Source organism: Triticum aestivum, chromosome 3A, assembly GCF_018294505.1.
Source record: "Triticum aestivum cultivar Chinese Spring chromosome 3A, IWGSC CS RefSeq v2.1, whole genome shotgun sequence".
Lineage (NCBI taxonomy): Eukaryota > Viridiplantae > Streptophyta > Magnoliopsida > Poales > Poaceae > Triticum > Triticum aestivum.
The window spans coordinates 295,351,845-295,365,243 of NC_057800.1; positions in this window are offsets into that span (position 1 = coordinate 295,351,845).

The window sequence follows — 13,399 nt, forward strand, 5'->3', positions numbered from 1 at the left end:
AGTAGTCCTTTACCGCGGACGCGGCTATTCTAATAGATCATGATAACCCTGCAGGGGTGTACTTCTTCATACACGCTCTCACCACTTACCGTCGTTTACACGACATGTACTCGGCAACCTTCAAGCGGAAGCCCAACGTGGGTGTCGGCCACGACCTACCTAATCACCTAAGCCTCCAGTCCAGGTTTTATCGCCTATCCAGGTTCCATCCGTAGGGAGTCCGGCCGAGGTTTCCCATACGGCCCCGAACGATGTGAACAGGGTTCCCGATATACCTAACGGGTATTCGGTACACCCGGCCACGTACCTACCTGTCACACCCTAGCTAGTCATGCATCAGAGTGTGTGCATCATGTTTAAAATTTCCATTTAACTTGAAATGGGGATTGTGAAACCCTCAGAATCATTTTTGAAAATGATCCAAATAAAAATTTCTCCAAAAGGGTCCAAGAAAATGCTCATGTTGCTCTCTGAAAATATTGGACAGAGATAAAAATCAAACCAATATTTTTAAGAGCTCATAGGTATTTATTTTGGGCATTTGGAATTAATGCATAAATATTTGCATTGGAAATATATTAATTATATATATTAATATATGTCCAAATATTATGCCAATTATAAAGGAGCTTTGGAATAATATATCTGGCTCCTGCAAAAATTGGCATAAGGTAAATAAATGATTTAATATATTATTTAAATCAAAACAAATGTCAGAAATTAGAAAACAGAAAAATAAATAACAGGAGGAGCTTACCTGGGCTCCTCCACTGTGCGGCCCAGCCAGCTGGCTGGCCCAGCCAGCAGGCGGCCCAGCCCGCCTCCCTCCTCTGTCGTCTTCGTCCTCGACAGAGGGAGGGGAGTGTGGCCGGCGCGCGCGCGCGCCACCGCGCCACGCCACCTGCTCGGCTGCCTGCCTGCCCTCCCCTCCTCGCTCGATGCCCCGGACGACGCCACGCCTCCCCCCTGCTCTCTCTCACTCTCCCTCAGTTCCTCCCTCGTCTCCCTCGCTCTCTCTCTCACACGGCCGAACACCACCCTCGCCGCCGTTCGCCATAGCAGCCGTCACCGGCCACCCCTCGCTCCCCCGACTAGCTCAGGAGCTCCGCCTCGACCCCCTCTTCCTCCCCACCGATCCACGGGTCTCCGGAAGCCCTGCATCACCGCCTACGTCGCCGTTCCCCTCCTCGGCCACCGGAGGTCATCGTCGTCGATTCGCTGCACTCCGGCCGTCCCCGAGCCCGCTAACCATCCCTGCAGCTCCGCTGTGAGCCACTGATTCGATTCCCCCTTGCCCCGTCGTCCCTAGCCTTCTGTAGCTGCCGCCCCCTTGAGCTCCGAAGCTCGACGCCGCCGGCGATGTCGCCGTCGTGGCCACGGTCACCGTAGCGCCCAACCGAGCACACCCACGCCCTCACCGCACCGCGTAGAAGCCGTAGGTGCCAACCCCGCATCCCCGCAGCCGTTGTAGCCTCGACCCCGAGCTCAACCGAGCTCCGGCAGCCGCCACGGTCGTCGCCGTCGACGGTACAGGCCACCCCAGGCACGGCCACCACCACCGTTCGACGCGCGGGAGCAAGGGCTCTCCAACGAGCCCAAGCACGGCCTCGGCCGTGCCCTGTAGCGCGATCCCGCATCGCGCCGCCGTCTCGGGCCTCGCCGGCGTCATGTCGCCGGTGGGTTTGACCCACCTTGACCACGGCAGGAACCCCCCTGTGTCCCTGACAGGTGGGCCCAGCCCTGTAGCTAATTAGGATTAGCACTAACCGAATCAGTTAAACTAACTAACCCCCCCTGACACTGACAGTGGGCCCCAGTGCCACTAATCCCTAATTAGGATTAATTTAATCCTGTTAAACCCCCCCTGTCACTGACGTGTGGCCCCCACACGTCAGGTTTGACCTCAGCCAGCCGCAGTTGACCACTGACGTCATGCTGACGTCATGCTGGCGCAATATATATAATTCTGGATTTAATTTAAATCAGGAATTCCAGAATATTAGTTAAACTTCAAAAAATCATAACTTTTATTCTGTAACTCCAAATTAGACAAATTATATATGAAAAATGATCAGAAAAATCCAATCTATCCATCTGTACTATTTTCATGCATGATCAAACAAGTTAAATTGATGTTTCAAGCAGAACAAGGAAAAGCACTTTAAAGGCCATGTTTGAGTTTGAAATTTGAATCTTTGATTCAAATTTGTTCAAACCCTTCTGGTTTTAGTTACATTAGCCCAACACACTCATATTGACATGTTTCATGCATGCATCATATTGTTGCACATTGTTTGGTGATGGTTGTGTATCGGTGTTCTTTGCGGCAGGTTCTGCCTCCGAGGAGTACCGTGATTACCCTAACGAAGAACCGTATCAGTGCATCGAACCATCAGGCAAGCAACCAACCATTTGATCATATCGATACAATCCCATGTTCTCGCTCCTGCTCTCTTTTACTGCATTAAGACAACGCGTTTCAAACTGCTGTGTGCTATGCTAGTTGAACCCATTTCCTCTGCATGACCTGTCATTGCCACAGTAACTAGATGAAACCCACTAGCATGTGTAGGAGTTGATTGAGCCATATGTATGTGTTGTTCCTACCTTGCTATGCCTGCTATGCTTAGAGTCGTGTCAGGTCTGGTTCATCTGGGTGATGGCTAGAGTGAAATGATTATGTCGGTAATGAGAGTGGTGTGGTGAACACGATTTGGTAAAGGTATCGATGAGAGGCCATGTAGGAGTACATGGTGGGTTGTTTCATTGAAGCCGACCTTAAGCACTGAGATCTGTATGTGTGATTTAAGATACAGCTACTACCATGCATTGGGCCCTGAAGTATGACCCCGCTCGACTTCTTATTCACCCTAGCTCTCTGTCCAGGAGTTGCAAGTAGTTTCTGGTGTTTGTAGCCTACTGGAGGCCGTGGACAGCGCTGACCGTAGGGGTGGGTTGTGATGCGGTAGGTACGTGGCACGGTGTACCGAATACCCGTTAGGTATCTCGGGAACCCTGTTCACATCGTTCGGGGCCGTATGGGAAACCTCGGCCGGACTCCCTGCGGATGGAACCTGAATAGGCGATAAACCTGGACTAGAGGCTTAAGTGTTTAGGTAGGTTGTGGTCTACACCCACGTCGGCTTTCGCTTGAAGTCTGCCGAGCACATGTCGTGTGCAGACACTAAGTGGTGGAAACATGTATGAAGAAGTACACCCCTGCAGGGTTATCATGATCTATTCGAATAGCCGCGTCCGCGGTAAAGGACTACTTGGTTGCTTATACAGTTCATAGACAAGTAAATGGAAACTGTTAAAAGCCTCAAGATAAGTGTGAGTGCCGAGGATGGCTCTTCCGTAGGAAGACGGAGGTGGATCCTCGGTAGTGTATTGAAGTGGTGAGTAGTGGACTCGTGTGCGCAAAACCATTTCAAGTTGGAGTATCGTAGGAGAGTCTAGCCAAGAGTCAAAGCTGGCTTGCTGCAATAACTCCACCAACCCTTCTTGATGATATGCATGTATGTAGGATCTGATGTAAGTCTTGCTGAGTACCTTTGTACTCATGTTGCTATAATTTACATTTTTACAGAAGACGCTGCAACCCCTTCTGATGGGTTCTATGTAGACGTTGACATCAACGAGTAGGCTAAAGCCCAGGTGGTGACCCTGAGCTTGTGAAGGACCACGTAGTATAGCTAGGCTTTCCAAGCCTCTTTTATTTTACTAGTTGTCTGTACTCAGACAATGTACTTCCGCTGCTGGTTTGTATGACTGTATGACTTGTATGTTGGGTCGTGAGACCCGTACCTTTGTGTATGTTATGTATGGCTCCCTGAGCCTTAAATAAAGTACTTGTGTCGTAGAGTCATGTTGTGATGCTTCGTTGTATTTGCACATATCGAGCATATTGTGTGTATGATTGAAATGCTTGGTATGTGTGGGATCTGACTATCTAGTTGTTTATCTTTAGTAGCCTCTCTTACCGGGAAATGTCTCCTAGTGTTACCGCTGAGCCATGGTAGCTTGCTACTGCTCTGGAACACTTAGGCTGGCCGGCATGTGTCCTTCTTCGTTCCTGTGTCTGTCCCTTCGGGGAAATGTCACGCTTTGAGTACCGGAGTCCTGTTAGCCCGCTACAGCCCGGTTTACCGGAGTCCTGCTAGCCCAGTGCTACAGCCCGGACCCACTTGCTGATGACCGACACGTTCGAAGCTGGGTCATGGATGCCTGTCCCTGTAAGTCTGTGCCACTTTGGGTTTACGACTAGTCATGTCAGCCCGGGCTCCTTATCATATGGATGCTAGCGACACTATCATATACGTGAGCCAAAAGGCGCAAACGGTCCCGGGCAAAGGTAAGGCGACACCCGTGGGGATACCGTGCGTGAGGCCGCAAAGTGATATGAGGTGTTACCGGCTAGATCGATGTGACATCGAGTCGGGGTCCTGACAGCGTTGGCATCAGAGCCGGACTGCCTGTAGGTTCTCCAAGCCAAACTGGTCGATGTTGAGTCTAGAAATTCTTTAGTTATATGTAGGGGAATTGTTTGTGGGTTGGAACGTAAGGCTCTTTTTACTCCTTTATCTTATGACATTCTGATCTGAGTCAGTCCATTCTTCCACCGGGGGTTAAGGAATTAGGATCTATTCTCTCTATCAGGATCACGTGTTACTAATCAGTAGTACCTTATAAGTTTGATGGATACAAGCCTAGTTCAGTTCTTCTACCATGTTATGTTGCTAGGATGGTCTCAGAACTTTGATATGATGATGTGGAGTGTGTATGTAATCCTTTGTCAAATGTCTCAAATCCTTCTTGAGCATTTACAGCTGTTATGCTGCTGAAATTCTGCTAGAAATTCTAATGCCTTTGCATTATGATTGTGCTTTCAGATGGCCACTCGCGACCTCAATCAAGTGGTTCGCCTGACTCGATGCCTAGATGTACCCGGCCATACTGCCAAGTTGGTCAGGGTAATGACTGAGGCTGGATACCGTTGGTATCCTGAGTACACGGTCGAAGAGCAATTTCGGGACTTCAATCAAAGCCAGTATCTCTGCACTGTCCGGATATTTCCATCTTATCCTGGATCCACCGAGCCCCTTCACTGCTCCTATGGACTCGGGGTTACTATTGAGATGGCTGTGCAGGACGTCGCCTACTCTATGATGACCATTATGCGAGTCAGATCTGGGTTATTTCGGGACTCTGATTTCCGGTATATGCCAGGATCACTTCCGGGAGCACAAGGGTATCTCCAGGCTATCTATGCTGACCCCACCCAGGAGGATTCACGGACTCGCACTACTGCTGAGATGCTCGAGGATAAGGACCGTGAAAATCGGGCCTTGAGGTTAGAGCTCTTCAATACCCGTGCTGACCACTGGGCCACATTGACTCGGTTCGCACCGGCGGTGCAAGCTGGATATTCGGATATGCGCGATCTCTATCCTGTGAGATCTGCTCTGCCAGACGTGATGGGTTGGCGTGATGTAGGAGGCATCACCCCACCTCGCGGTCCCTGTAGGCCACCGTCTGTTGGTCCAAGACCTCATCCTAGCCCCTATGGTCCACAAGCTCCGCGAGATCGTCTGTTTCCGGATGATCATGTTGAGCTTCCAGGCTATGGAGGTGACTTCTACGAGGACTACTACGGATCGGTCTGAGTTAGTGGTAGTATCACTAGTTCGCACTAGCTGTGTCATCTATCGCCCCGCGTGACTCGTGGGATATGACCTAGTTTGTACTCTTTCCGGAGGTGTAGAAAAATAATGTATAGGAGCTTGGAATGCCTCCGATGAGATGTAATCCTCTTTCACCGTAATAGTACTTTGTTTGGTCTTGTACTAAACCCTGTATGGTGTGTATGACGATGGAATAAAGAAGCAGTCCCTGTATCTACCATGTCATACGGATGATCATCTTGCATTTCGAGTTATTCTTTACATTCTGTATCCTATGTCGGAATTTTATCATCCTGACTAAATCATTGTCTTGTTTACCTAGGATGGTCAACACGCGCGCTAACCCTGCTTCTCAAGAGCAGGCCGAAGGCAGTGAAGGCAGGAATGAAAATCTGCCTCATCCTCCTTCCCTAGCCGAGGTTATGATGGAAGCTGAGAGAAACAAGCGGGAGACCAACCGTTTGTTGGAGCGTATTGAGCAGAATACAGCACACCATCAGAGGACTAACGTGGTGTCACTCAGTGATTTTATCAAATTACATCCACCCACGTTCCACCACTCCGCCGAGCCTCTCGACGCTGATGACTGGCTTCGCAGTATCTCTCACAAGCTGCGTTCCGCGCTAGTAGCTGAGGCTGACAAGGTCACCTTTGCTGCATATCATCTTGAAGGCCCCGCCAGTCTATGGTGGGAGAATTATGGAGCTATGCGCCCAGCGGGCCATGTCACTACTTGGGCTGAATTCAGCGAGGCTTTCCGTGAACATCACATTCCGGAGGGTCTCATGGACCGTAAACGTGAAGAATTTTGCAGTTTCACTCAGGGCCGACTTTCTGTGGATGCTTACAGCAGGGAGTTTGGTAATCTCGCACGATATGCAACCGAGGAAGTGTCTACTGATGCCAAGAAGCAAGCAAGGTTCCGTAAGGGCCTTAGTCCTGAGCTTCGCCGCGACCTCCGTCTGCATGAGTGCACATCCTTTCAGAAACTTGTCAACAAAGCCATCAGTGCTGAAACTGGTCAGACTGACTATGACGCAACACGCAAGCATGGCCGTGACATGGGTTCCTCATCCGGTGCTGGTCCTCAGAAGCGCCGCGTGTGGGTGCCCAACACTGCCCTGCCACCCAGGTTCACACCGAGGCCACCTTTCCAGGCGCCTCGCCCTGTTCAACAGTCTGCTCCAGCCAAGCCCTATGGGGGTCCAACTAACAATGCTCCTCCACGTACCAGTTCCGTGACTTGTTTCAAGTGTGGGGAATCTGGTCACTATATGCGTGAGTGTCCCCAGACCAACCCCAACCAGTCTGCTAAAGCTGTTGGCCGTGGCAAGCCGACCGGAAAAATATTCCACGCCAAGCCGGTCACCGCTTCACGTGGCCATGTCAACTGTATCTCTGCCGAAGAAGCTCAAGAGGATCCCAACGTCGTTCTCGGTACGCTTCTTGTTAATTGCCACCCGGCATCTGTTCTTTTCGATACAGGAGCCTCTCATTCTTTTATATCTGAAAATTATGCTCGTTTGCATAACGTCGCATTCGGTGATATGCCAACCTCTATGGTAATTCAAACTCCGGGATCCAAATGGCAAACTTCTAGAGTAAGTTATGGAAATGAAATCCAAGTCGACAGACTTGTTTTCCTCGCGTCTCTGATAGCCCTTAAATCTTCAGATATTAATATCATTCTGGGTATGGACTGGATGTCAGCTCATCATGCCCAAATTGATTGCTTCTCTAGGACTGTTCAACTCACCCATCCTTCGGGGAAGATAGTCAATGTCTTGACCCGAATAGCCAAGCGACAATTATATTCTCTTAACGCCAGCCCTTTGCCAGACCTTGAGGACATTCCGGTAGTCCGTGACTTCCCGGATGTCTTCCCAGAGGAATTGCCAGGTGTTCCACCTGACAGGGATGTTGAGTTCGTAATAGACCTCATCCCAGGAACCGTTCCGATTGCTAGAAGACCTTATAAGATGGCACCCCTAGAACTAGCCGAGCTTAAGAAACAACTCGATGAGTCCTTGAAAAAGGGTTTCATCCGACCTAGCTCATCTCCGTGGGCTTGCCCCGTCCTATTCGTCAAGAAGAAGGATGGTACGGACCGGATGGTTGTAGATTACCGACCTGTCAATTTGGTCACAATCAAGAACAAATATCCGCTTCCCAGGATCAACGACCTGTACGATCAGCTCGCTGGATCCTCAGTCTTCTCCAAGATGGATTTGAGGTTGGGCTACCATCAAATCAAAATCAGAAACGGGGACATTCCTAAAACGGCCTTTGTTACTCGTTATGGCCAATACGAGTACACCGTCATGTCCTTCGGTTTAACCAACGCTCCAGCCACCTTTTCTCGGTTAATGAACTCAATCTTCATGGAGTATTTGGATAAATTCGTCGTAGTTTACCTCGATGATATACTCATCTACTCCAAGAACGAGGAAGAACATGCCGAACATCTAAGGCTAGTGTTGAAGAAACTTCGAGAGCATCGCCTTTATGCCAAATTTTCTAAATGTGAATTCTGGTTGTCAGAAGTGACCTATCTGGGTCATGTAATATCTGGTAAAGGTATTGCTGTTAACCCTGAGCGAGTTCAAGCCGTCCTTAATTGGACTCCACCTGAATCGGTCAAGCAAGTTCGGAGTTTTCTAGGCTTAGCGAGCTATTGTCGTCGCTTTGTCGAGAACTTCTCCAAGGTTGCTAAACCTCTAACCGAACTCCTCAAGAAAGATAAGAAGTTCGAATGGACTCCACAATGTGAGCACAGCTTTCAGGAACTGAAAAGACGCCTGACCTCTGCTCCCGTACTGGTACCGCCAGACTTCTCCAAGGACTTTGTTATCTACTGCGACGCCTCGCGACAAGGACTAGGTTGCATTCTCATGCAAGATCGACACGTAATTGCTTACGCTTCACGGCAATTGCACCCACATGAGGAGAATTATCCTACTCATGATCTAGAGCTTGCAGCCGTAGTCTATGCACTTAAGACCTGGCGACATTACCTCCTCGGTAATCGTTGCGAAATATTCACTGATCACCAAAGTCTGAAGTACATTTTCACCCAACCGGATCTGAATCTCAGGCAAAGACGTTGGGTTGAATTGATCACAGACTTCGACTTAGGAATAACCTACACCCCAGGGAAAGCCAACGTCATGGCTGATGCGCTAAGTCGTAAATCTTATTGTAACAACCTGATGTTACAACAAAGTCAACCGCTTCTCCATGAGGAATTTCGGAAGCTTAACCTTCACATTGTACCTCAAGGTTTTCTTTCCACCTTGGTAGCAAAACCTACTCTTACGGATCAAATCATCGCTGCCCAAAAGCGAGATAAGGGAATATCTAAAATCAAAGAGAACATTGCTAGCGGAGGTGCTAGTTGTTTCTCCACAAATGATCATGGTGTTGTGTACTTTGAGAACCGTCTAGTGGTTCCCAAGAACCAGCATCTACGGCAGTTGATCCTTAAGGAGGCTCATGAATCTCCTCTCACCATTCATCCCGGTAGTACTAAGATGTATCAGGACCTACGCCAGAGGTTCTGGTGGACTAGGATGAAGAGAGAAATTGCTCAGTATATTGCTAATTGCGACGTCTGTCGTCGTGTAAAAGCAGAGCATCAACGGCCTGCTGGCACCCTTCAACCCTTAGCTATTCCTGAATGGAAATGGGATAAAATTGGTATGGATTTCATTACCGGTTTTCCCAGGACCAAGAGAGGGAATAATGCTATTTTCGTCGTTGTCGATCGTCTTTCCAAAGTAGCCCATTTCTTACCTGTTCGTGAGAGTATAACCGCTAGTCAGCTGGCAGACTTATACATCTCCCGAATAGTGTCCCTCCATGGTGTTCCTTTGGAAATTAACTCGGATCGAGGAAGTCTTTTCACCTCTCGATTTTGGGAAAGTTTCCAAAATGCTATGGGAACCCGTCTCTCCTTTAGCACCGCTTTCCACCCTCAGTCGAGTGGTCAAGTGGAACGCGTCAACCAGATTCTAGAAGACATGCTTCGAGCCTCTGTTATCTCATTCGGAATGGACTGGGAGAAGTGCCTTCCATTTGCCGAATTCGCTTACAACAACAGCTATCAATCTAGCTTGGGTAAAGCCCCTTTTGAAGTTCTCTATGGACGACGGTGTCGAACACCCCTTAACTGGTCAGAGACCGGGGAAAGACAATTCTTTGGCCCGGATATGATTCAGGAAGCAGAAGAACAAGTTCGTATCGTTCGTGAAAAGTTGAAAACAGCCCAATCTCGTCAAAAGAGTCAATATGACCGAAAACATAAGGCTATGACTTTCGAGGTTGACGAGAAGGCTTATCTTCGGGTCACCCCTCTGAAGGGAACCCATCGTTTCGGTATCAAAGGCAAATTGGCTCCTCGTTACATTGGACCTTTTCGCATTCTCGCCAAACGAGGAGAAGTTGCCTACCAGTTGGAACTACCTCCGCACCTCTCCAGAGTCCACGATGTCTTCCACGTTTCTCAACTCAGGCGTTGCTTCTCGGATCCTATCCGTGAAGTGGACCACGAAACGCTTGATCTCCAAGATAATCTTACATATCGAGAGTACCCCATTCGTATCCTCGATCAGGCCGAACGTACCACCCGACGTCATAATATCAAGTTTCTCAAAGTTCAATGGTCGCACCATTCTGAGGATGAAGCAACTTGGGAAAGGGAGGATCGTCTTCGACTTGAGTATCCCGCCTTCTTCCCGGAGGAACCCAAATCTCGGGACGAGATTCTTTTGAGTGGGGGTGAGTTGTCACACCCTAGCTAGTCATGCATCAGAGTGTGTGCAGCATGTTTAAAATTTCCATTTAACTTGAAATGGGGATTGTGAAACCCTCAGAATCATTTTTGAAAATGATCCAAATAAAAATTTCTCCAAAAGGGTCCAAGAAAATGCTCATGTTGCTCTCTGAAAATATTGGACAGAGATAAAAATCAAACCAATATTTTTAAGAGCTCATAGGTATTTATTTTGGGCATTTGGAATTAATGCATAAATATTTGCATTGGAAATATATTAATTATATATATTAATATATGTCCAAATATTATGCCAATTATAAAGGAGCTCTGGAATAATATATCTAGCTCCTGCAAAAATTGGCATAAGGTAAATAAATGATTTAATATATTATTTAAATCAAAACAAATGTCAGAAATTAGAAAACAGAAAATAAATAACAGGAGGAGCTTACCTGGGCTCCTCCACTGTGCGGCCCAGCCAGCTGGCTGGCCCAGCCAGCAGGCGGCCCAGCCCGCCTCCCTCCTCTGTCGTCTTCGTCCTCGACAGAGGGAGGGGAGTGTGGCCGGCGCGCGCGCGCGCCACCGCGCCACGCCACCTGCTCGGCTGCCTGCCTGCCCTCCCCTCCTCGCTCGATGCCCCGGACGACGCCACGCCTCCCCCCTTCTCTCTCTCACTCTCCCTCAGTTCCTCCCTCCTCTCCCTCGCTCTTCTCTCACACGGCCGAACACCACCCTCGCCGCCGTTCGCCATAGCAGCCGTCACCGGCCACCCCTCGCTCCCCCGACTAGCTCAGGAGCTCCGCCTCGACCCCCTCTTCCTCCCCACCGATCCACGGGTCTCCGGAAGCCCTGCATGCGCCGCCTACGTCGCCGTTCCCTCCTGGTCCACCAAGTCATCGCCGTGATTCGCTGCATCCGGCGTCTCGAGCCCGTAACCATCCCTGCAGCTCCGGCGGTGAGCCACTGATCATTCCCCCTTGCCCGTCGTCCTAGCTTCTGTAGCTGCGCCCCCTTGAGCTCCGAAGCTCGACGCCGTCATGCGGGCGATGTCGCCGCGTGGCCACGGTCACGTAGCGCCCAACCGAGCACAGCCGGCCTCACCGCACCGCGTAGAAGGTAGGTGAACCCGCAATCCCGCAAGCCGGTTGTAGCCTCGACCCTGGAGCTCAACCGAGCTCCGGCAGCCGCCACGGTCGTCGCCGTGAGATGTACAGGCACCCAGCAGGCCACACGACGTCGACGCGCGGAGCAAGGGCTCCTCCAAGAGCCCAAGTCACGGCTCGCTCGTTGGCCTGTAGCGCGATCCCTCCGCATGCGCGCCGTCTCGGGCCTCGCGGCACGTTCATGTCGCCGTGGGTTTGACCCACCTTGACCACGGCAGGAACCCCCCTGTGTACCTGATAGGTGGGCCCAGCCCTGTAGCTAATTAGGATTAGCACTAACCGAATCAGTTAAACTAACTAACCCCCCTGACACTGACAGTGGGCCCCAGCGCCACTAATCCCTAATTAGGATTAATTTAATCCTGTTAAACCCCCCCTGTCACTGACGTGTGGCCCCCACACGTCAGGTTTGACCTCAGCCAGCCGCAGTTGACCACTGACGTCATGCTGACGTCATGCTGGCGCAATATATATAATTCTGGATTTAATTTAAATCAGGAATTCCAGAATATTAGTTAAACTTCAAAAAATCATAACTTTTATTCTGTAACTCCAAATTAGACAAATTATATATGAAAAATGATCAGAAAAATCCAATCTATCCATCTGTACTATTTTCATGCATGATCAAATAAGTTAAATTGATGTTTCAAGCAGAACAAGGAAAAGCACTTTAAAGGCCATGTTTGAGTTTGAAATTTGAATCTTTGATTCAAATTTGTTCAAACCCTTCTGGTTTTAGTTGCATTAGCCCAACACACTCATATTGCCATGTTTCATGCATGCATCATATTGTTGCACATTGTTTGGTGATGGTTGTGTATCGGTGTCCTTTGCGACAGGTTCTGCCTCCGAGGAGTACCGTGATTACCCTAACGAAGAACCGTATCAGTGCATCGAACCATCAGGCAAGCAACCAACCATTTGATCATATCGATACAATCCCATGTTCTCGCTCCTGCTCTCTTTTACTGCATTAAGACAACGCGTTTCAAACTGCTGTGTGCTACGGTAGTTGAACCCATTTCCTCTGCATGACCTGTCATTGCCACAGTAACTAGATGAAACCCACTAGCATGTGTAGGAGTTGATTGAGCCATATGTATGTGTTGTTCCTACCTTGCTATGCCTGCTATGCTTAGAGTCGTGTCAGGTCTGGTTCATCTGGGTGATGGCTAGAGTGAAATGATTATGTCGGTAATGAGAGTGGTGTGGTGAACACGATTTGGTAAAGGTATCGATGAGAGGCCATGTAGGAGTACATGGTGGGTTGTTTCATTGAAGCCGACCTTAAGCACTGAGATCTGTATGTGTGATTTAAGATACAGCTACTACCATGCATTGGGCCCTGAAATATGACCCCGCTCGACTTCTTATTCACCCTAGCTCTCTGTCCAGGAGTTGCAAGTAGTTTCTGGTGTTTGTAGCCTACTGGAGGCCGTGGACAGCGCTGACCGTAGGGGTGGGCTGTGATGCGGTAGGTACGTGGCACGGTGTACCGAATACCCGTTAGGTATCTCGGGAACCCTGTTCACATCGTTCGGGGCCGTATGGGAAACCTCGGCCGGACTCCCTGCGGATGGAACCTGAAGAGGCGATAAACCTGGACTAGAGGCTTAAGTGTTTAGGTAGGTCGTGGTCTACACCCACGTCGGCTTTCGCTTGAAGTCTGCCGAGCACATGTCGTGTGCAGACGCTAAGTGGTGGAAACATGTATGAAGAAGTACACCCCTGCAGGGTTATCATGATCTATTCGAATAGCCGCGTCCGCGGTAAAG